This window comes from Mustela putorius, unplaced genomic scaffold, assembly GCF_011764305.1.
Source record: "Mustela putorius furo isolate JIRA1106 unplaced genomic scaffold, ASM1176430v1.1 tig00003834_pilon_pilon_pilon, whole genome shotgun sequence".
Lineage (NCBI taxonomy): Eukaryota > Metazoa > Chordata > Mammalia > Carnivora > Mustelidae > Mustela > Mustela putorius.
This window is the reverse complement of record NW_025421987.1, coordinates 39,557,115-39,581,100: the sequence shown is the minus strand read 5'-3', so window position 1 is coordinate 39,581,100 and position 23,986 is coordinate 39,557,115. Positions and strand designations below refer to the sequence as shown.

Below are 23,986 nucleotides of genomic sequence, written 5' to 3'. Positions count from 1 at the left end.
CAATTGAATCTCTTTCATTGGAAAGAGAAATTTTTCTTGAGAGTTTCCCATACTACTTAAGACAGACTGATAAATAAAAACATCTTTAAATTTTAAATTAGACAATGAAAATAATTTTTAATCCTTATGAGTCTATAAGCTCCCTTTGTTTCAGATGCTCAGGCATCTTTTACTCCAGATCCTCTTTTAAAAAATCATCTTAAGACTCCGTATGTTCAAACTCATAAATTATGACTGTTTAAAAGGATAACAAATACACAAACTGGAAGAAAATTAAGAGATTAAGAATGGGACCAGAAAAAAAGAAATTAAAATTTTCTTCCTAAAGGATGAACAAAAATCCTTAGAGACGAGAAAGAAAGAAAGAAAATGAAAAACTAGAAAGCTAAAACTATATATTTATTGTCTTCAAGGCTTCCACCATAAATGAAAAGGAAATAAAATTGAAGAAGGGCAGACTTGTCTGGTATCATGCTTACACAAAGCTATAGACAAATTGACTCGCAATTTGTCAATGTGAATCAGTTAGATAAACATATATGCTTTGTGCAAGTCACCAACCAAACTATGGAATAGTGATATAAGTACAAATAAACACTGAACTAAAAGGTACCCAGGAAATATTTTAATTGCATAAGAAAAATAAGATTGAATATGATAAGTGAAGGAAAATAATTAAAGAAGATAAAGTTGTATAGAAGTAGAAAGAATATTTTGTGGAGGGGAAACTGAAGAAGCACAGTGATCAAAGCAAAATAGTGGAAATGGAATGGTTGGAGTCCATCACTCAAACAAGAAAAATGTCAGGTTTGAGATACGCTGCTTTCTAATATCAGCATTAGTGAAAAAAAATTAAAATTAAAAATAATCAACTTGTAACTCATTATGGAATCAACCCTGCCCACAGCTTTCTAGGAAAGAATATTCTTAGTATGATGATTAGAGAAATGAAAAAAGGGAAGGCTCAAAGAAGGGCAGTAGTCAATTGTTTATGTCCTAAATCGGGCATCATTAGCACCTTTATCGTTTGATGGAAATTGCTGCGTGAAAGCCAAATTTGTGTTTACAAAAAGAAAATGATGCTGTAGTAGAGAATGGATTGTACTGCATGGATTTGAGATATGAGGAGCCATCATGGTATAGTAATACTACCCTAGTGAAAAAACTCAGCAGTGAGGATATACATTGAACATTCAACAGGATGTGGCCGTTAATTTGGTAGTGTTCTAGTAAAGTAGGTAGAAATAAAGGACTGATAGAAGAATTAAATATAATTAAATAGTTCAGTATAATTGTCCCACTCTACTAGGTCATACACTACAAAATTAACAGTGAATCTATCCTAAAGAACGCATTTAACACGCTAACATACAATGTGGCCTGCTTAAGAAAAGGTATTATTTGTAGTTATAAGGACTGGTGAATAAGATTATCTAAAATGAACACAAAATTCTCTTTGGTTGGGTAGATATTTAGTGGAAATTCTTTTCTTTTTAAGATTTTATTTATTTTTATTTAACAGACAGAGGTCACAAGTAGGCAGAGAGGCAGAGAGAGAGGAGGCAGGGTCCTTGCTGAGCAGAGAGCCCAATGTGGGGCTTGATCTCAGGACCCTGCCCCGAACCGAAGGCAGAGGCTTTAACCCACTGAGCCACCCAGGTGCCCCATTTAATGAAAATTCTTAAAGGGATTTTCTTTCTTTGAATAAGAGGAACATCTGCCATTATATAGAATAGCTATAGAATTATCATCCTTTGTGTTTTGTCTGTAGCCAAAGGTCAGAAATCAATATAGTCATGCCTTGGTATATTTAGAGGGTTTCATATGTTCATTTATTTCTTTGGGTACTTTTTCCTTTAACCGCTGTGAAGAAGTGATTTTCTTATCGATGACTGGTTTTCTTCAATATAGGTTTCAGGTCTTAATAATTCGGAAGGAATGAGATCCTGCAAACATTTCCTGTGCTTCTTTTGCTTTATATTATTGTTTAAGAAATAATCCAGCCATATTTTTGAAACTTCGTTTCCTCTTGGTGCACTTGTGGATGAACTGAATTTTGAGACTAACTGATCTCCTGGACCTCTTAGTTCCTTAGATACCAGCTGCATGAGATAAGTGAGATGATGTAGGAGACCAGTACTGCTGGAAGACTTGCCACAAGTTTTCATCATACCTGAATAAAGAATGAACAGAAGCTACAGCCCTTGGATTCCTGCACAGTGCTTTGTGCAAAATAAGCATGGATTTTCCTTTTTCCTCTCATCCCCAAACAAGCAGGAATCCACATATAATCAACAGTACTTCTGATTCCATGGCAATAAGCCCCAAATCTGAGGGAGGCATAGAATATTCACACACACATGTATCCCTTACAGGGAACTACATGGTTTTTGATCAGGGCTGATCTGCTTATAAATTTAAACCTGCTGTAAAGACACCTTATCCACTGGTTTCATGTAAATGCATAAATGCTATTTGAGAAAAAAAAGAAGATATCCAAGTACCCTAAGAAAAATGACTTGATTATAAATCGTACTATGATGGCATATCTCAGCACTACTATGTCTGGCTTAAGAATTACAAACAATAGAAAATAGTATAAAAAATGAAAATGCACCTTTTAAATAATGTTGCAGTAACATTTAAGCCATTTTCCATTTAGTGGTGGAACTTTTATATGTCCTTACTGTAAACCTTAAGCATCATCTTCTTGTAAACCTTACATATAGTATACACATTTAATAAATGCTTCTTTAATAAAGAATTAGGTAATTTAATGAAAGTTGTAGCTGTCACATAACTTTAGGGGATAGGAGGCATTACCCACAAATCTGACCTGTATGTCTGTAGTTTACACACACACACACACACACACCTAATTTTTAAATATCTCATCGCTGCCTAAAGCATTTTCCACTCCAGCCATCCATTTAGTCATTTTCTTTCCCAGTTACTGTCCATGACACCCTTTCCTTAGACCCTAGCACTAGGGTCATTTTAAAAATCTCTTCTCGGGGCGCCTGGTTGGCTCTGTCATTAAGTGTCTGCCTTCAGTTCAGGGCATGATCCCAGGGTCCTGGGATCGAGCCCCCACATTGGGCTCCTTGCTCAGCGGGAAACCTGCTCTTCCCTCTCCCGTTCCCCCTGCTTGTTTCCCTCTCTCTCTCTGTCAAATAAATTAATTAATAAAATCTTTAAAAATAAATAAAGTCTCTTCTCTTGCCCCTCATTTCCCAGTCAGTCACTAAATTCTGCCAGTTCTCCCTCCAAGAGGGAGAGTCAACTCCCTCTTCAGTTGACCTCTTTCTTTTCATTTCCAGTACATCCCAGTGAGTCTAGGAAAAGGTGGCCCTTATCTCCTTTCTGAATTTAGAAATAGGCCACCTTTCCTTCAGGATATTTTCATAAAACCTTTAAGCATCTAAAATAATTGCTCCCACCATCATTTTCCTTATCTCGTTTCTTGACTAGGAAGCTACACTGCTTCATTCTACATATAACTTAAAATCCAAATTCTTCATCTGGCTCTAAAGTTCTTCTATTATGAGTTATTCTCCTTGGCCTCTTTTTCTTCCCAGACTCTAAGGTCCTTATCACCTTCTGTTTCCTCTAAAGTAGAATGAACAAGGGTTTCAGTTGGACATCTTGGCAATCTTTGTGAGCCAGGTGAGTCAGTGCCCCCATATCTCACTGGACCTGCAGTGATGCTTCTGTTCTTCATTACCCTGCTTTAGCCAAGCGGGAGGCTTCAGCCTTTCCCACTTCCCTGTCCTTGTTTATGCTCTCTCCACTGTATGATGCTCTTCTCTGTCACTTCAGAAAGTGTATGTCCACCACTCCCTTCCACATCTTTTAATCCTGTTGATTACCCTAAAGAGTTAATATATTCTGTGTACACTCACTTTTGTGTTGCTCCGGAAGTGTTAAGTAGTTTTGCCCGTATAGACTATGTTATTGCTTGATTCCCCACAAGATTATAAGCCTCTTAAGGGAGTAGAGAGAATCTTCTTAAGTATGATACAGAACTCTGCATAAAAAAACTTATTCAGCAAATGTTTGCTGCTGACTTCTTAATGAAATATGTGACCATCAGATCTCAGTGAGACATTTGGATTTTTCAGTTGTGACTAAAAATAGTCGTATGTTGCAGAAGGACTCACTGTATATCCATAACCTGCTGGTCTAGACCAAGAGCTTAAAAATATTTGAGGGACAGGTAAAGTACTCGAGACTCTCAGGCAGGGTATTGAGTTGGAAGGCCTTGAATGTGTTCTATTCTGTGAAGAATGTCCAAGGTCCTCTGTTTCTTGGACAAGCAATAGTTCTCAGAGGCAAGTGGGGCAGGTTCACTATTTGGTAGAGGAAGCTTGCCAAATGTTGCGATCATATTCAGATGGGTTTCTCCTTAAATGAGCACATCTGACGAGCATCCCCACCCAAGCTGCTCTCTGAAGATGTAAGTGGGCAACAAAGCACAAGTGTGACTCAGTCAGCTGCCAGAGACTGACTGGCTCCCAAAACATCCACACCCACCACTTCACACTGTGCAAAATGTACTATTTTGCTTTCATTGTGCCAGCCCAATGTTTGAGATGTATCAATGAATCAGGAAAGGAGAGAGGCCATCAATTTTATGGATCTAATGTTAACAGACTCCATACCGGTCTCACGGGGACAACTGTTACGTAAGGAAATCTCCTTCGGACCCTATTTTAGCCCACCTAATAAAAGCTGATGGCAGCGCATGGGTTACTTCAAGGAATATAGTTCTATGGTTAAGGAAGAACTAGAATTAAATTTTATTTCTTGCTCCCAAAGAAAAACTTTCTGAGAGTATATGGAAAGGCCTTTTTGGCCATGTACTAGAGAACCATTTTAGAAAGATGGTTCAGATCTAAGATTTGAAGAGAACATTACCTTAACCAGAGGCTTGGATTGTGTATTCTTAAGTAATGAAAAAGACCGCCTTCCTCCAACCTGATGAAGAAAAGCAGTCTATTGAGAAATGCTTGGTATCCATGCAAAAGATTATCAATGATAATAACACTTTATACCACATCTAACCTCTACTTCACTGGAATGTAGGTATTATTTTCCCCAACTTACAAATAAGAAAATCAAAGCTTAAAATGGTCAAGTGGCTTACACAGGGTATACAAGTATGTAAGTGTCTTTGATAAATACCCTGATCTTTTCGGTGCCAGTGACTATGCTCTGAATCCCCACACTGCTGCCTTCCAACTAAACAACACAAAGAACATGAAAGCATTTCACAAGCTATAAAGTGGTATACAAATGGCAGTTTATGTAGGAGACTAAAAGTCCTGAGGACAATTTCCAAATTACCCTGAAAAGAGCTTTTGTAAGTGGCTTCTATTCTGAATACTTTAAAGATACTAGCAGCTCTTTTTGGTTATATACAGAAGGCCATAAGTTGTTCTTCTGTGGCATCCAGACCATCTAGTAACAACAGAATTCCTAGTGTTTTTTGACTTGCCTAGCCAGGAGTATGAATATCCAAAGTAGGTTTTCCCTCCTTCATATACAGGGACACTTATAGATAATGCCATCGCAAGGACAAAGAACAGGTGTGAGCAGAATTCTTGTATTTTAATATATACATCAACTTCGTGAGCCATTTCATTTTAGTTTTCTGTCAGGATTTCTTCGTGATAGCCACATGAAGTAGGTAGTCGTTCTTCTAAATTTATGGTTGGATAAAATTAGCTACTAGAGATACTATCTCCCATGTTCTAGATACTAAGTAAATACAGATTGAATGAATGAGTCACAGAGTTTTTAACATAGCTGGAAGATACCCTACACATTTGAAAATCTCGTTTTTAAGAGCACATCACATAATTTTATTGGCCTTAGGTAATGTGCCTTTTTAAAATTTTTTTATTTTTTTTATTTGATTTCTTTTCATTGTAACAGATTTCATTGTTTATGCACCACACCCAGTGCTCCATGCAATACGTGCCCTCCATAATACCCACCACCAGGTTCCCCCAACTTCCCACCTCCCTCCCCTTCAAAACCCTCCAGTTGTTTTTCAGATTTCCTCCCCCAAATCATGTTTTTTTTTTTTATTGATTTGCTTTCATTATTTCAAAAATGGCTCTGTCGTGCTCAGAATATTAGCAAGAAGGTAATTTGTAAACAAACACGTAATATGATAAAAGTAAACTATTATTTTAAAAATTCATTAATGAGATGAAACTTAAATGCTCACTGTTTTGAACTTCATTTATCTCTATGACCAAACTCAATAAGCCTAACTATGGCTAGTGTTTTCGCAATGATGGTAGGAGATTGTGTTGTACACCATCTGTGAGAGCAGAAGCCTGGACCTTCTTGTTCACTGCCTTGCCTGGTGCCGACATAGTGGGTGCTCAATAAATAGTTCCTGAATTAATGAATAAATGGTTTCTAATTTGTTTGTCATTTAGTTTAGTAAGCTTTCCTAGAGTGAGAAGGGAAGTGTTTAAATTAACAATATTTATCTGTTTTCTGAGACTTTTCATGCTTGCTCTCAAAGGTAAATTTTACACAAAAATCTTTAAAGAAAAAGACTTCAAAAGACTTTTGAATTAAGGTATTATAAAAAGAGAACTCTTCCCTTTCTTAAAAAATAGTTGTTACTTTCATTTCTATTTTTATGACCATTGAAACCTTACCTTTTTTCTTGGTCTTAAAAGTGTTAACTATATTATTATAAATATATGCTGATGTTGTTAAAAAGCTTGGGAAATATAAGTCTTTGGGTGTAGAAAGCTATAGTCCTTGGCTTATTCTGGAAACAACCTATTTTCTAATAGCATTTATATGACCTAAAGGTTTTATAGTGAATTCACTACTTGTTGTTTAGAACATGAAGTGCCAAGAGGTAGACAACTTGGTCCATATCATAGGTAATCAAGATGATACGTGATGCTGACCTCACCGATCCAATTCTTGCCCCGTTCCTCTGTTCAAAATCTCTGCACCATTTATTTAAGACAGGAGAAGCCAATAGGACTCAGAAATTATTGATTAATTTCTAAATTTCAATTAAAAAATTGATTGTTTATGTTTTCCTGGGTACTGTATGTGTGTGAGATTTTTTGGTTTCAGTCACTGTTATCAGTTGTGATTCATGGTTTCAGTATAGATATCTCTGCCTTTCATTTGAATCCACCCCCCTTCTTTTTTTTCATTGTAGTCGTCCCCGGAGCAAATCCTGGCTGTGAATGTGCCAGGAGCTATGCAATAAGTTATCTGTCTATTGAATAAAGCTATTGAGGAATCAGTATGTTTATATGTTTATATGTTTGGAAGGGAATTTGGCTGTGTTATTTCTGAGTGGGTCTGATTCACCTGAACCCTGCCTGTGTACCTCACTGCCAAAGGAGAAAAACCAAGTAGGTGGAACACATGTATCTTTTGTGTACAAGTCTGCTAGACCTCAAACAAGATTACTGTTGACAGGGAAAAACAATTTCCTTTTCATTCTACAGGATAACTTAGCTGCTTTCAGATGCAAAAGCCCTTCCCCCCAACCTCCATTCTCCCTCCCAAACCCCCTCCCCTTTAATTCCTGTCTGGAATGGATTCCTCCCAAATGAGGATAATCCTGCCTTAGCTGTTTACTCACTTGGTTACCTTCCTGGGCTCTGCACCGTCCACAACAGGCTTTGCTGCTTGTGTTTATTCCTGCCAGAATGCACTTAGGAGTTTTTATTATTGTTTTGGTTGAGGTGGCACTTTAGCTTTAAGCCCTCATATTTATGATTTAAAACTTTCTGTCGAAATTGCCTGTTGGACTAGAATTTACCCAGCATATTCTCTGTTTAGACACAAATATTTCATAAAATTTGAAGAAAATGTTGGACATGGCAGCCCAATATTCAAGAATTCATTTCACTCACCTGCCTTCAGAAGTAGCTGATGTACCTCTATGCATTATGTATTGGACAAATCTGGACACTCAATAATTAGCCATAGACACATACCTAACCTTAGGAAACTATTATGAAAAAAATTCTACATACCTTTTAATAAAATGATCCATGATCATTGTATGTTGTTTCAGAAGTACCCTATGGATAGCTACATGATAGTTAAGTTATGATTATTCATTCTTTAATGTTAATAGTTGCTGTGGTGCTATAAACTCCAGGAGAGCTTTGCAAAGCCTGCATCACATATATTACTTCATTTCATCTTCATAATCATCCTATAAAGTGGGTATGATTACTCTTATAACTTGCTCAAAGTCACCTTGGCTGGCAAGTAATTTGCCCAAAGTCATCTTGGCTGGTAGGTAGCATTAGAAGGTCTGACTCCTTATCTACCCATCTCTAGACCCTTTGCTTATTAGATGTACCCCTAAACCTGAGCAGTCTGAGTTACTTATTCTTCTTAAGTAATAGTCCTCCATGAATACTTTTTGTCGTGTGTTGAAAGAACTGGCCCATGTGTACTGTCACAGCCCACAGGTTGTTTTGTTTGTTTGTTTGTTTGTTTTTAAATATAAATTATCTTTCCTTCTCTTGGGGATGGGTAGTTTGTAATCAGAAGCGAAGGTTAAAGGATTTATAGGGGAAATGGGTAAATTCCTAAACTGGAGTATGGTAATCGCTCAAATGGGGCATCATAATTTAAAAATAATTGCACTTTCCTAGTGTTGTTGGTTACATAAAACTCTAAGCAGACATCTACAAATTCAATCCTAATCTATTGTGTTTTATATTCTTTCCAATGAATACCATCACTGACACATTTAAGTTAAACATATATTGTAAAAAATCGTGTGAGGAATGTTGTAGAACTGACAGAGAGTGGCACTAGAAACCTTAATTTTAAATTTCATGACTTTTGTGCAATTAGAAGCTCAACCTTAACATTGCATTAACTTAGCTTTTTTGCATTTAATTATAGATATTGGGTTAAAGCTATGGAAGTTAATATTTTAAGCCCCCATTAATGGTTGTAATCGATTTTTTGTATTATTTTTTGCTATAATAATCAAAAGAGCACTTAACCTGGACAGGAAATAAATCTGGGATTCTGGAGATTAATGTTATCTGCTAATGTATTGTCCTACCACTCCCTGGGAGCCTAGGTTATCTGATGCTATATGCCAGACCTTACAGGTAACAAGAGTCTCTTCTAGGTTTCAGTATTTCTCTTTGAATTGTCATAACAGCATTGTTTTTTTTAGTTTCACAGTGGGATGTATTTTAAGCAAATGGAGGGTGGGGATTCCAAGATGAAAGGAATTGACATAAAAAAAGCTCAAGGAATTGCTTAATTTGTAAATTTAATCCTGTATCATGATTCCTCATTAGGGATATTTGCTGTTCTGATTCAGTACCAAGCACAGGGGGCAAATGGGACAGAAAGGGCACTAACTGTATTGAAGACGGCACTAGAGATTTGGAGGGCTCTTAATCATTAGGTACTTAAGCTCACCTAGAGAAGTGATTAGTGTTTAGAAGTGGAGACATGGCTACGGGAACACAGATAAATTAGAAGGGAACAAAATGTCCAGTTTGCCACAGTTCTTTTAAATAATTGTAGCCAACGCAAGGGATGTGGCAATGCTGTCCATCCTGCTCACAGAGCCCTCACAGGCTGCTGAGTCCCGGTACCTCTGACTGTGTGGTACAGGGGCAGCCTGAGCATGAGGATCCCTGGCTTTGTGTTTTTTCTGCTTCAGGTCTCACTGGATACTCTCAGATAAGCTCTTCACTCTCTTAATTTTCCATTCTTCTACTTGTGACATGGATGAAATGCCTTCCTCTCAAATAATACGAACATTTATAACACATTCTTTAAAAGCGTGGGTCAAAAACAGTTTACAACTAAGAGATGATGAACACTTCTAGCTCAGAGTCACTGGGCAAATACGTAGGAGGATCTCACCAGAGTCTTCAAGGTGCAGATGTGGATGAAACGTTGTCCTTGAGTAGCTCTAGTGAGGGCTGTGTGAAGCAGAGGGTAGATATAATCTAGAAAGAGATCAAGTAGATAGGATAGGAATGGTGTCAGTGCAGTCGGAGGAGGGCCTGATGGTAGGATATTTGAAAATCAAGAATAAGTAAACAATATTAACATGATGTAGAGGAGAGAACGCTGGAACAGGAGTTTGTGCTGGCCTTGGCTCCTTACCATGTGTGCTCCAGAATACTGTTCTCTGTTACTGTATTTCTTTATCTATAAAATGGGTGTACTGTCTGATTGCTTATGCCACAATGTATACTGAGAGATCAGAACTACATCTGTGGCAGCACTTTGAAAACTTTACAGTGCTATGTGAATGTCTAGCATTATAGCTATCATATTACCAAAAATGGTGGATAATCAACATAATTCAATAGGTGATTGAATAATTCAATAGGTGATTCAGCCAAAATTTATTTCGCCAGAAATTTGCCAAATAATTGTGGCTGAAGTAAACGTTGGTACCTAAATCACATGAATAATGCCTCTGACTGAAATTTTGTGGTATGGAACTGAAATGTTGGGGCCACAGATTAACAAAGTAAGTCTGACTTGCCAAAATTATAATCTTCTGAAGCTAGGAAAGAGAAACTTAAAAGTGGAAAAATCCTGGACACTTATACATTTAAAATGACAGGTTGAAAAAGAAGGAGGACTGTGCTTTTCCAAATGTCAAAATTTGAAATGCTAATAAAATCCAATAAATAAGATATTTACCATGGTTACAACAACGAGCAAAGGTTAGTGTGGACAAGGACTAGAAACCATTAAAAGTATGAAGAAGAACAATCAATGAGAATGCCAACCCTGGAAGAGTTTTAATCTCACTGGCCTGTGCTCAAGTCATAGAGCATCTTTCATAGACTGAATCCAGCTGTAATTGTTATTTAGAAGAGACTTTTTAATACACATATGATTTCCTTACTGTGCTGCTTTTTTTTCCATAGCAGAAGTTACTTTTGAATCAAAGTAAGAAAAGTGTTTTTACATGATTTACCTCCAGCAGTTGGAGTCAGATGACAGAATGCTGAGACACAAACAGGACCTGTCTCTACACATCTTAGACAGAGAGCAGAATATTCAAACATGTGTATCTTGCACTTAATTTAAACTGCGTGCTTGGTTACCTATCTCTTTGGCAATTCAGTATAAAGTTTTATTACTGTGAAATAGAATAGGGTAGGGATTTATGTCACACAAAAATGAATTTCCATGGATGGGAACACACATGAAATAATTTAGGTAAGCAGTATGTCAAATGAAAATTTAAGATGTTAGAGCTGGTGGTGCAAAGGGAGGAAGCAAAGAGGAGGTTTTCTGTAATAGATGATAAATACATCACCAGGGAAAGAAAAAGGACCGCAGTTGCTATAGGAAGTTATTACTGATGTTGAAGAATTGAGGAAAACACTGAAGAATGAATTTTAGGACCAAGAAATCAAAGCAACTGATTAGATAAAGGGAAATCTCATTTGAATGTCAGTGGAAAAATGTAACACTTAAAAATAAATGCGAGCCTTTGTAGTTAGATCCAGGAATGAATGAAAACCATGGGCCCTGAGGTTCTATGGATTGAGCCATTAGAAACATTCCTTTAAATCTTTTTGCAAAGTTACCAAAGGAATGGTGATGCGCAAAGCTCCCGTCCTATCACCTCTGCAAAAATCCTTCCTTTCGTTTATTCAATTTTGTTTTAAATCAGTCCCAATTTTGAGAAATGGAATGTGAGAATGTTCACTCCCATGGTTCTCTGCTGGTTTATAGTGTAACTTAGGTATGATGGAAGGGTATGAAAATCTTTTTTTTTTTTTTTTGGTCATTTCATCCTTCTTGCCTTTTTAATGTGTTTTTGTGAAGAAATTTAGTAGTAAGTCTCTGACATTGTGGTAAAAGAAGTCCTATTTTTAATTGGCCTTCAGTTCTCCAGTCTTCAAACCTAGGCTAAAAGTCTCAAAAGAACCAAAAAGACACTTATTAGGATTTAGAACTTAATTAGCTAATTTAGATAAGGGACGAAGAGGTGGGTTAGGAAAGTTTAAAATGTCTAACTTGATGTCATTTGCCAAGAGAGGTAACATGGAAGGAAAAAGAAGAAGTTTGCCAAGAAAGGCAAGTAATGCTTTTCATTTGGGACTTGTGTTTAAGGTTGCTGCAAGATGCTTAGATTTTCTTAAAATATCCAGGGACCATAGACAATACAGATCTGGAGCTCCAGAAAAAGTGCTAGGCTGGAGGTAAAGATTCAGGAGTTACTTGTCAGGAAGTAGTAGGTGAAGCCATATAAGACTGGAAGACATGATTCTAGAAGTTGTGAGGAGAAAAACCGTACAGAATAAAAGGAAATTCTAGTACTCAAGGAGTGGACAAAAAAGTGGAGCCAAAAAAAGTCAAGAGAGGACTGTCAGTGACAGAGAGTGGGAAAATGAGGCTAGTATCGAGGAAACCAAGGGTGAGGTGTTGCAGGGAGGGGCTGTGGTGAGGCCAACTAAAAATAAAACAGAAAATGTCTAAAGAGTTTGATTCAGAAGAGGTTAATACTGACACTGAGAGAGGTACCAAAAGTGCAGTGCTCTTTTTGAGATAATAGTTTATAGCGATAATTTCATTAGTGGTAATGGTGGTAGAAGCCCCATGGAACTCACATTTTTTTTTAATCCCTTTGTTCTCATGTTTCTCAGTTTATCCCTTCACTTATCCCTTCCTTTGGTAATGTTTTAACTTTTCAAAATATTTAATGTGCACTTTATTTGGGGAGCACAGTTCTTAGGAAGGTAGTCTACAAACTGCATGAAGAGGCTGTGGATATCATATTAACATTTCTACCCCAGAAAAACCCATCATCCCTACCTTCCACCTAAATAAGAGAAGACAAGCTAGGGTTGTTTTTTGTTTTGTTTTGTTTTTAACCACCTTTTATAATTTCCAAAACAGTTATGTTCTATTCAACATTTTTTCAACTAGAGTTCTGTGGAGGATGAGAAAGTGAATAAAATGTGTACTGTCCTTGAACATCTTACACACCAGTAAAGAATTCATTACATGGTGAAAACATGGTCAAAGAAACATAAGTAAAGTGTCTGGAGAGACAGCCAATTTCTGGCTTAGGGGAATTCTTAGTTAAGATAATATTGGCTTTTATAAGACATAAACAATAAACATAACCAATAAACATAACCAATAAACATAAGCAATAGAAGTTTCTCTTTTGCTTATGTAAAGACTGGTCAAGGATCCAGGTTGGCAGGGATTCTGTCATCCATAGCACGCAGCTTCCAAGGTCAACTTGGATGTGACTTCCAGTCAGAAAACTGTTAAAGAGAAAGAGCAATAATTGCAAAGGATTGTTTTGGTGGCGGGGGTGGCGGGGGGGAGGGCAGGGCAGGAGTAGCTCATGTCATGTCTGCTGACATCCCACTGGCCAGAATTTGGTCACAAGGCTGTAGCCATCTGCACAGAGGGCTGGGAAATGGAATTGAGCTATGTGCCCAAGAGGAAAAGCAGAGGGCTTTTTCATATTAGCCAGAGATTGCCTGGGCTCAGGGAAGGTCCCAGGGGTATGATTTAGATTTAGAGGCAATGGAGGAGTCCATGGAAGAGTGATACAGAATGGGAAAAGGGAGGGTTGAAGGAATGAGCTGTTCCAATTTCACCTCCATGGGTTGGGTCCACAATGGTGGTAGGGACGTGTTAGCTTTCCATGTTAGCTCCTTGACAACATTGTTCTCTCATCTGAGAAAATTCATCTATTTCAGAGAAAAAAAAAGTCTGTAATGCATACTAGTTTACTTCACTGGATATTAAATGCTAAAGCAGAGAGGAATCAGGCTTTTTTTTTTTTTTTTTTTTTTTTTTTTTGAGAGGTAAGGAAGAAGAGCCTGGGGAGCCCATGCCCTCTGGGTCTCACTCTGTGAGGCATTGTTGAAACCAGGGTAGAACCCAGGCCTCAGCTGCTGTTCCAGAGCTCTCTCTATGAGGGAGGTACAATTTTGTACCTACAAAATTTTGTAGAATTTTTACGGGAGAGGAGTGAGGGTTAAATTCCAGTCAACACAATTATGTAGAAATAACCATGGCGCTTCATCATAAATTGTTTCTGTCATCGTGTTTTAAATTCCACTGCCAAACTAAAGGAAGTCAGTTAGTACTGATGTAAAATCTCTTCTTTGGTAATCAGGATAGTCCATATGTACTTCTCATGAGGAAAAGAAATCTTTTCTTTTTTAATCTGAGGGCCACTGTATATATACATCCTCTTCTTCTCATGTCTCAGGTCCAAATATACAGAGCCAGCATAAATGAAATCAGCATGTTTAATGTCAGTCTTTTACCTTAATTTCAAAGGATAAAGGGAACCAAAGGTTATTGGTAAGTGAGCTGGATGGCTATAAATGAGTTTGTGTTGCTTTCATTGTTATAAAATTTTAATTGGTATCAATGCTAAAATGTATATCAGAATGCATGTCACAGCTTTTGTACAAAAATACAATTGACTTTAGAACATATTTTCTTAAGTGAGAATGATAAATTATCTCAGAACTTGTGATTCTTTACTTTTAAAAATCATAAGGTCAATTCTTTAATTAAAAGATAAATAAAAGTGCTCAGTGTCCATGTAATCAAATCACTTATATCAGGATAATCTGCTAACAAAAAAAAAAGGATAAAAAAAATTATGAAGGGAGGGATTCAGTCTATCTTTATAATAATTTGCCTCAGAATGACTTCTTTTATGGTCTCATAAGATCCACTTTTTGAAGCCTCCCTTTCAATGCAAGAAAATGGAAATGATACTGGGTACAACAAAGAATTTGTCCTAAATTTATTCATGTCAGATTCAGTCATGAGGCTTATTTTTTTCTATTAAATAATAGGTCTCATAGACAAACATTCTTTTTTTCCAAAACAATGTGAATATATGGTCAGCCTCTGGTTTAGAAAATATAGATATAGGAGCACCTGGGTGGCTCTGTCAGTTAAGCATCCAACTCTTGGTTTTGGCTCCGGTCGTGATCTCACTGTCAGGGGATGGAGCCCCGCATCAGGCTCTGTGCGAAGCGTAGAGTCTGCTTATAATTCTCTCTCCCTCCCACTCATTTTCTCTCCCTCTCTCTCTCTCTCTCAACCAAATAAATAAAATCTTTAGAGAAGAAAAGAAGATACAGATACAGGTACAGATCTAGATAGGTATATACCAAGATATAAAATACCCAATTGGATCTTCTGATAAATATATATTAAGTGGTACAGAGTCCAGCTCTGTGTATTGCCTGCCCGCCTATTTGAGAGTCCTCTCCATGTGTTCCTACAGAGGCAGGTTAGACAATGACTTTTTATACCTTTGAGATTATCGCAAGGCATGACAACGACCATTAAATAATGAAATACAGCTGAACATTTATAAATACCAGACCTGAGAATGTTTGTTGTTGGAAGTCCCAAGATAAGGTGCATCTGGGTATGTGAGTATTGTGATGACAGTATGCTACAGACCTTGCTGTAAAATGCTTTCCTGTGAAGTAATGTGGTCTTATCCACCAAAGAGAAGAGACTTCTTGATAAACCAATACCAAATTGAATGCCCCAAATCTATTTCCCATGTAAGAATTGCCCTCCAGGGAGGCCCCAGTCAGGTTTTTGGACCTGCCATCTAGTGGCCACTGAAGTAACAAGTCAATTGGCACATTTTGGTTTTCACTTTAGACTGGAATTTAAATGTGGCTCATCTGCAGATAAATAAGGCGGTGCTCCAGGCATTAAGCACAGTCCCCCTTTTTTGTTAGACATACTGCCATTTTAATAGAGCAGCTTCAAGCAGAACATTTGTTATATTCACAGGAAAACAGATTTTCACACAAAATTATATACTTCCCACCTGAAATTTAAGAGAAAAGAGATCAAGAGAGAGAAAGAGAATAGAGAGAAGAAGGGAAAGAAAGAGGAAGGAAAGGAAGGGAAGGGGAGGGGAGGGACGAAGGGGGTGGGAGGAGAGGGGAGAGGGAGGGAGGAAGGGAAGGAAGGAGGGAAGGAAGAAAAGAAAGGGGAGGAAGGAAGAGAGGAAGGGAGGGAGGAAAGAAAAGAGAAAGAAAGTCTTTCAATATTGAAAAGAGCTGCGGAGTGCTGAAGGGAAAGGGGAGGGGAGAGGGGAGGCTGGAGAGCAGGCACATTTTCTGTCAAGTAGTTCTACTTGTGAGACTAATTCTTACAAACTGTGCACCCAGCAGAGTAAACCTCTTATTTTGCTGCTTTTGCTCTGATCCCCCACATAGCTGTAATGTTCTACTTGTTTTTCCCTGTCCTATAAACCACATAGGCATTTGATATGATACATAATGTTGGCAAAGGAACAATTTACAAATGACTTAAGTAGGTAATTATTTATTAGAATGTCGGTCTATAGAAGTCTATGTTACTGTAGCAAAACCTGGTAAGAGGTTAGTTTTGTCTCAGCGTTTCTATTATAATCCCTGTTTATTAGTTTTCCTTTTTCCAGGGACTTATGAGTGGAATGTAAAAATGCACAGTGGGCTATTATTATTATTTATTATTTGTCAAAGAAATATGAATATACAGAGCAAAGGCCAGTTTGTGAACTATGCCAGACAGTCTCTAGCCCCAAAGACCTCACAATACAACTCTGAAGCAGGTCCTGAAAAATGCAAGACAGAATGAAAACAGATGGATGAATGATACTTATTCAATATCTTAAATATAGAACTCAGTGGTGCAGGTGCATCTTCAGATGTTATTTGAAAGAAGAGACAGAATATCTTGGCATTGTGTCATTTATTCATAAATATTATAAATTTTATATTATTTGAGAAACTATTCTAAATATACAGGGTGGTTTGAAAGAAGGTGTGAAAGCTGATTCCCTCAAATGAGACAAAGGGCAAATCAAGTGAAAAGCAGGGACCGAACATAGTTAGAAAAAGTGAAGGAGAACAAGACCAAGAATGGAGCCAAAGAAAAATCAGCCCCAAGGGGATACATAAAGTTTGATGAAAAAGAATTGCAAGAATTTTTTTTTTTTAAAGAAAGAATCAACCAAGAAGAAAGATGGCCTTGGCAGCTATGTCCTGAATACACCAAAATTGCCAAGAGACTCCAGGAACTATGGCAAAGACAATGATTTAGTTACAGAAATTGCAATGCAAGGGTGTAGAATTCTGTGTAGTTGGATGAAGGGCCTGGTCTTAAACACAGTATCTATATAGCAGGAGGAAGAGCCAGATTTACCTAAATGCAGAAGTAAAAGGTAGGGATGGGAGTCAGGTTTATCAGATTGTTGAGGAAGACAGAAGTCAGTGAAACTGTCCAATGAAGCCATGGTATTTTTTTTTTCTTTTTGAACAAACCTTATCTGTCCTGCATTATGTTAGTTCTTTGGGAGTACACTAGATGTAAGTCAGGATCCCTGAGACAAAAATAACCCTATGCTCAAAGTGAAAAGATAAGATTGACACACCTTCAGCAATTAGCAAAGATAAAGCTGCTGGTGTTATTAGGCATAGCAGAATTTTCTGGAAGAGCAAAATCAGCCAGCCTTAGAGTAACCATGGAAAAGCCATCCAGGAGATGGGACCCAAGGTGAGAATTGAAGAATTGGTATATAGGGAACTGACATTAAAAACAGGGAGGAAAAAAAAACAAAAAACAAAAAAACAGGGAGAAACATGATGAAATTGTCAGGATGGAAATCAACAGGGTGTATGGGGGCTGGGGGTTGTAAAATGCCCCTGCTGGGTGAGATGGATGGTTTGAGCAGGAGAGTATGGAGAAACAAGTAGGATGGTAAAGGGGGCCAGTGTGTGAAACTGAGAAATGAGGATTCCTCAGAACATGATGGGGCCACTGATGAATTCATTCTAGAAATATCTACCGAGGGCTTATTATGTTTCAGGTGCAAAATAGAGAAGGCTTTCCCCCTTATGGACCTTAGATTCTAATGAAGGAAGATAGAACCTCCCTCCAGCAAAAAGCAAGCAAATAAACAAGGTTAATTTCGGAGAGTGATTAGTGCCATGAAGAACATTAAACTCAATGATGGAAAAGAGTGGGACTGGCAAGAGTCGTGATGGCCCAAAATTGGGAGAAGAGAGTAAATATTTGAAAGTGAAAATTCTTAGGACGTTTATGTAATTTAAAGAGAAATTACAAAGTGATGTCATGGGTGATTTGTAGCTCTCCAGGCTGGGAAATCAGAAGTTTGCTAATGCCCATCATATCAACCGGGAAGATGAAAATTAAGGGAGGAAAAGTTGGGGAGGAGGTCGGAGAGTTCCCTGCTCCCATAATCCTTCTTGCAGGGATCCACTAAGCCTTGGTTGCCACCTCCAGTTTCTTACAGATTTTAGTCACTGACTCACTAGCACTCTTTTTGTCTTTCCCTCATCAGAATTCCTGGTCATTTCTACGTTAAAATATGTAATCCTTCCACCACCTAGGGTCTCAATTCCTTGATTGTCTCGTGATCTGTCCTTCACCCTAACACAGCTCTTCACTTCTGCAGTTATACTTTAGACCTTGTCATTACTAATAATCACAACTTTTCCATCATCTCCATTTCAAGCATCCCACTCTTCAGCCACCACCTCATACTTTCACAGTTCCCTTAAGGCAACAACTCCAGAATGTACTGGAGCTCTCATTCATCAGTTCTACCCTTCGGCCCTCATATTCTCACTTCCTCATATAGTTTAGATTCCTTGGACAATGATTGTAATCTTCTTCTTGCACACACCCTTAATGTCCTTGATCTTCTCTTGCTTCACTGTCCTCTCCTGGCAAATCCCAACCATCATGATCATATACAGCTCCGTGCCTTTTGTAGGCCTGCATGCCAGCTGACTGTGGCTGGAGAAAAACATGCAGGTAAAGTGATGACTTTCACTGTAAATTCCCGATCACTCCAAAGGGTTCTTAGTGCTGCCCTGCAATGATATTGTGCTTCCCTGTCCGTTTACTTCCCCATATCTCCACAAGAGCATTTCATATCTTTCCTTCTCTCAAACTTTCAACATTTCCTTCCCTATTCTTACTCTCAACTTATGACCCTCCTTCCTACTTCAGTGAAAAAATAGAAATAGTCAAAAAAGAACTTGCATGAACACTGGCTCTCCAGCACACCTACCCTCCCATCTGCATGCATGCCCACACATTGTCTTCTCCCCTATAACTGTGGATAATCCCTGTGTGTTGCTGTCTCAGCCCACCCCTCACTGTGCCTTCAGTCAGTCCCACCCCACTCACACACTCATACACAGTGCTCCTGAAAAATCTCCCCTCTTTCTCGTACTTTACCAATTTTCCTTCTCTTCCAAATCTCTCCTATAAACATACAAACATGTAAGTTCTCTCAGTCTAAAAATTACCCTTTTCTAACCCCACACTCCCTGCCAGCTACTATCCCATTCCTTTGATTCCCTCTATAGCCAGAGTTCTGAAGAAATGCCTACAATCACGACAAGCACTCTACTTCTACACTCTAATTCTCTTTGATCCTTCTCTAACTAGCATTTGCACCCACCATTAAGATTCACCAGTAACTTCCAAGTTGACAAATCCGTTAACTAATTCAGTCTTCATCTTTCCCCATCTACCAGCATTGTTTTCCAAGGCTACTTCTTTCACTATTAAAATTTTCTTTGCTTGGTTGGCTTTCAGTTCCCCACATTTGCTTGATCCCCCCCCCCCATCTCCTGGGCCATTCTTTCTCAGACTTCTTTGCTAATGTACTCTCATCCCTGCAACATGCAAAAACCAGAAGCTCCTAGAGCTCAATTCTTGAACCTTCTCTTTTCTTTATCTCCATCCACTTCCTTCAGAGTCACACCCCAGCTATGGTTCAAGCTTGTAGCTCTGGTCCAGGCCCTTACCCTGAATTCTAAGTTCACATGTTCAATTGCTTACTCATTGTCTCCACCGTGAGCCTAATGGACGTGAGGGACCCAACAACTCCCAGTGGAATTCCTTATTGTATTCAGCAAATATGGTTTTCCCCACCTTAGTAAATAGCACCTCCATCCTCAGAGTTGTTCAACTCAAAGTTCATTTCTCTCCCAGCTTTTTTATTTCTGTCACAAATTCAACTTACCAATGAATTCTGTAGTTTTGCCTCCAAAATACATTCAGAATCTTAACAATTTCTTATCCTCACCACCGCTACTACCCTGATTCAAGCTACTACCATATCTTGCCTGGATTATTGGAGTTGCCTCCTAATTATCTTCCCTGCTTCTGGCCTTCCACTTACAGTCTATTCACAAAACAGTAGCCAGAGTGATCTTTGTAAGGTATGTAACATAATTAAGTCTGACTTTGTTACTCCTCTGCTCAGAACTCTCTAAGAGTCCCCATCTACTCAAAGGAAAAGTCAGAGTCTTTATGGTATTCCAAAAGGTCCTACACATTGTTGCCCCTGGTTAACTTCAGTGGTTTTCTTTAGCACTTGATCCCTCACTCACTCCTCTCAAGCTCCCTTGGCCTCTTTGGCTTCCATGTCTACTGTACATGATTTCACCTTTGGCCTTTGCACCGGCTTTTTTCACTTCCCATAATGCTTTTTCCCAGATGAGTCTTGTTTGCTCACCACCTCAAGTATTTGCTCAATTTCCATTTTTTTTTTAAGATTTTATTTATTTATTTGAGAGAGAGTATGAGCAGGGAGGAGGGGCAGAGGGAAAAGCAGGCTCCCCCTCTCTGCGCGGAGCCTGCTTTTCCCTTGTGATGCGGGGTGATCCCAGGAACATGGGATCATGACCTGAGCTGAAGCCAGACATTTAACCAACTGAACCACCCAGGCACCCCTCAGTTTTCATTTCTAAGTAAGGCTTTCATAACCACCATTTTTAAAATGGTGCTTCCCACACCCCAGTTTGCTTCATTTCTCTTCACAGCATTTACTCCCTTCAGATATACATTTTAGTTACATATTTATTCCCCCAAGATGGAATATAAGCGCAATAATTATAGGATTTTTTGTATGGTTTTCAGGATTTTTGTCTGGTTTGTATTTTAAGAAGTCCCCAGTGTCTAGAATAGTACCTGGTATATAAAGGTGCTTAGTAAAAATTTGCTGGGTGAATGAAGAAAGAATGAGTGCTTCTTTCCTTGAGTTTGCAAGTGTTTTTATTAAATGCAAAACTTAATACTGTGGCATGGGCCCCTTGATTCTCCATGGCAAAATTTTAAGGTTCTTCAAAATTAATTTTGAAAGTAAGTGCACTTTATGCAGGTTTATCCAGAATATTAGATAGGTCACTATTTCTGTTTAGCACCCAAAGCAGCAACATCTAAAGTACTTATTTTTTTCATTTGGTAAATGTTTACCAGGGAATATGAGCATTCTAGACACAAGTAGTGACACGTGCTAAGGCTCAGAAACAGAAGAGAACATAGCACAATGGACTGTTACAATATCACAAGTGACAGATAACAGAGACCTGAGCTAATGTGGTGCAATGGGAACAAGAGACCTAGAAATGTGAGAAACATCAATAAGTAAAAGGTCACTAGAATGAAGAAACCTGGTTGATGAGGAAAACAAAATACTGCCTATCTTTATCAGGCTATGAAGTGGAAAGTGATTGTGAAAGAAGTAGGTAAGAGTGGAACTTGAACTTAGAAGACATGTATTGTAAAAGTCATTTTGTAGGATATAGACTTAGAATCACTCATTGTTATAGTTACTACAAAAATATTCAGTTGTTCATTGGTGACCTTGTTGGAATGATTCCAGAAGGTATTCTGAAAGCAGGCCCTAACTCTCATTCTTCTAACCCTCTTACTGACAATTGAAATTGTTTAAGGTTCTAAATTTTCTACCTAGTGACCTCACCCTTCCTGAAAGTTTGTTTTTCTTATTTCATACTGAAGTTATTAGATCAGTAGAGTAATGTGTATGTATACAGAGATACACACACACACACACACACACAATAGTTTTAAACCCAATTAGCTGTAAATATCGCATTCTATGCATAAAAGCCTCCCTCAGTTATTAAAAGAAATTACATTAGAATTACAAATCTGGTGATTATTTGAGGGGTGATGAAAAAGCAACAGATGGTTCCCAGGTATGGGGTTTGGGCAGATGGGTAAATGGTGATCCTGTTCACTCACATAAGGAACATAAGAAGAGGAGAAACTTGGAAGAAGATGATTCAGCTTTGGACATGTTGAGATATCCAACTGAAATTGTCCAGTATGTCTTTTGATACAGAGGGCTAGAGGTCAAGAGAGAACTAATGGCTCAAGACACAAATTTGAGAGCTATTAACATATTGATGATAACTAAAACTGGGAATCATGGGTATACAGTGGGCAGTGGACATAGTAATGTGAAAGTATGTGTAATAAAACATTGCCAGATATGACCTGGACATCAAGGAACTTCTGATCACTTATCTGACATCTTCCTAAACTAATTTTCTCTTAAATGCACTCCCACTCCTCCCCTACACCAGCCCATATCCTATCCCCACCCTCCTTTTTATTTAAAAACATCTATAGTTCAACCCCTGAGCTGTTTACCTTACATACATGCCTGATCTCTGTAACAACAGGATACCTCAAAATTGAATGCAGGAGAAAAAGAACATCTGTAAGATCACACTGTTAGTGAACTCTAAGCTCTCATTATTTTAAGAAACTATGGAATAAGCCTATTTGCATCATGAACAATGTCCCCTGATTTATGTATTCACCATATGAGTTTTTGTCAGATTTTCTTTGACTGGCATAGATCATATTCATCTGTCATAACACAAACCATTGGGCTATTTAAGAAGACCTCTGTTAACAAATGAGAGGTAGATCATCTTTTTTTTTTTCTTTCTTTCCACTTGCAGTGAAGTAGAAAGAGACACTTAGAACTTAAGTTACTCCCTAAGGGCCAGCCTCTCTGTATGTCAGCCATCCTACAGAAATATAACTTCTAATTTCACTGTGCTCTTAGATTACTAATTTTTTCCTTCCCTTGAATTATATAAATATGTTTTCTGGCCATACCACTTTAATCACCTCTATGCCTTGGTAGGTTCATTTATTTACCTTTTCATTTTAAAATGTTTTGTATCTGTTCTTTCTCCTCATACTTGAAATTTTCCTGAGAGAAGCAGCCTTTGAATGCAAAGGGTATGTATTTTAGAGTAGTAGTTGTAATCTCTGTTGTCCCAAATTTCTAGAATCTGATTGTCAGGTACTTCTCTTTGCTGTGCCTCTTCATTGGCAGTCTCACTTTCTTTCTTGTGTCTTATCTTTATCCCTCCAAAAAAGCTTCTGTGAAATGTGTCTTCCCCACCAATCTCAATGCTACACTGTTAGTGTATGCAGTCTCTATGGTAACTGAGACACATGCCACAATACCAAGATTACCGGAGCAACCATCATAGTGGGGAAATCGGCACATGCACTCCTTTGGCACGATGGAGGTCCCCCCCCCCATTGAAACTGGGATCAGATAATACTATTTTAATATTCAGGCAAGGAAGGGAGCAGAGGAAATGCTATGAACCCAGTCTTTCTACCCAGGCACATTGTTGGGTTTTGTTGGAATTCGTGAAGTTGATCTTAGTTGTCATGAGTAAAGCTAGACTGCTACATAGTTTCTGACCAGACGTGGATAAACTGGTTGACTTAGGGGAGGATGACGTGCCTTATTCTTAGAGATATATGACTAGTCTGTAAACAAGCTAATTTTACTGAAATCAGGTTATTTTCATAGGTAAACTCCAGTAAGCTATAAAAATTATCCACTACCATTGTATGGACAGACTTTTTCAGGTGGCTTCCCCCAAAACAACTGCAGATTGACCCAGTGAGGACAAAGGCAAAATGGTTGTCTCCCACTGTGCCTTAGGGTAAAGACAGTTCTTTTAGGAAGGAAGGAGAATGAACTAAGAAAACCCTTTTGGTTGCTTCCTTGAGGACTCAGTTTCCTCTCAGATATATGGAGATTGAACTCCCAGGTACAACCCAATAGAAACAAAGGGCCTAAGGC

General features: G+C 38.2%; 1 protein-coding gene and 1 long non-coding RNA gene across 24 annotated transcripts in view; one reads left to right on the top strand and one right to left on the bottom strand.

The window, feature by feature from the left end:
• Positions 1-23,986, top strand: part of ZBTB20 (zinc finger and BTB domain containing 20) — a 789,640-nt gene that overhangs the window by 579,549 nt on the left and 186,105 nt on the right. The window lies entirely within an intron of this gene.
• LOC106006691 lies at positions 1,820-23,279 on the bottom strand. The gene is made up of 4 exons (XR_006609014.1): positions 23,038-23,279; positions 9,910-9,995; positions 4,918-4,977; positions 1,820-2,173 (listed from the first exon to the last, which is right to left on the bottom strand). It is a non-coding gene; the product is annotated as an uncharacterized LOC106006691 (long non-coding RNA).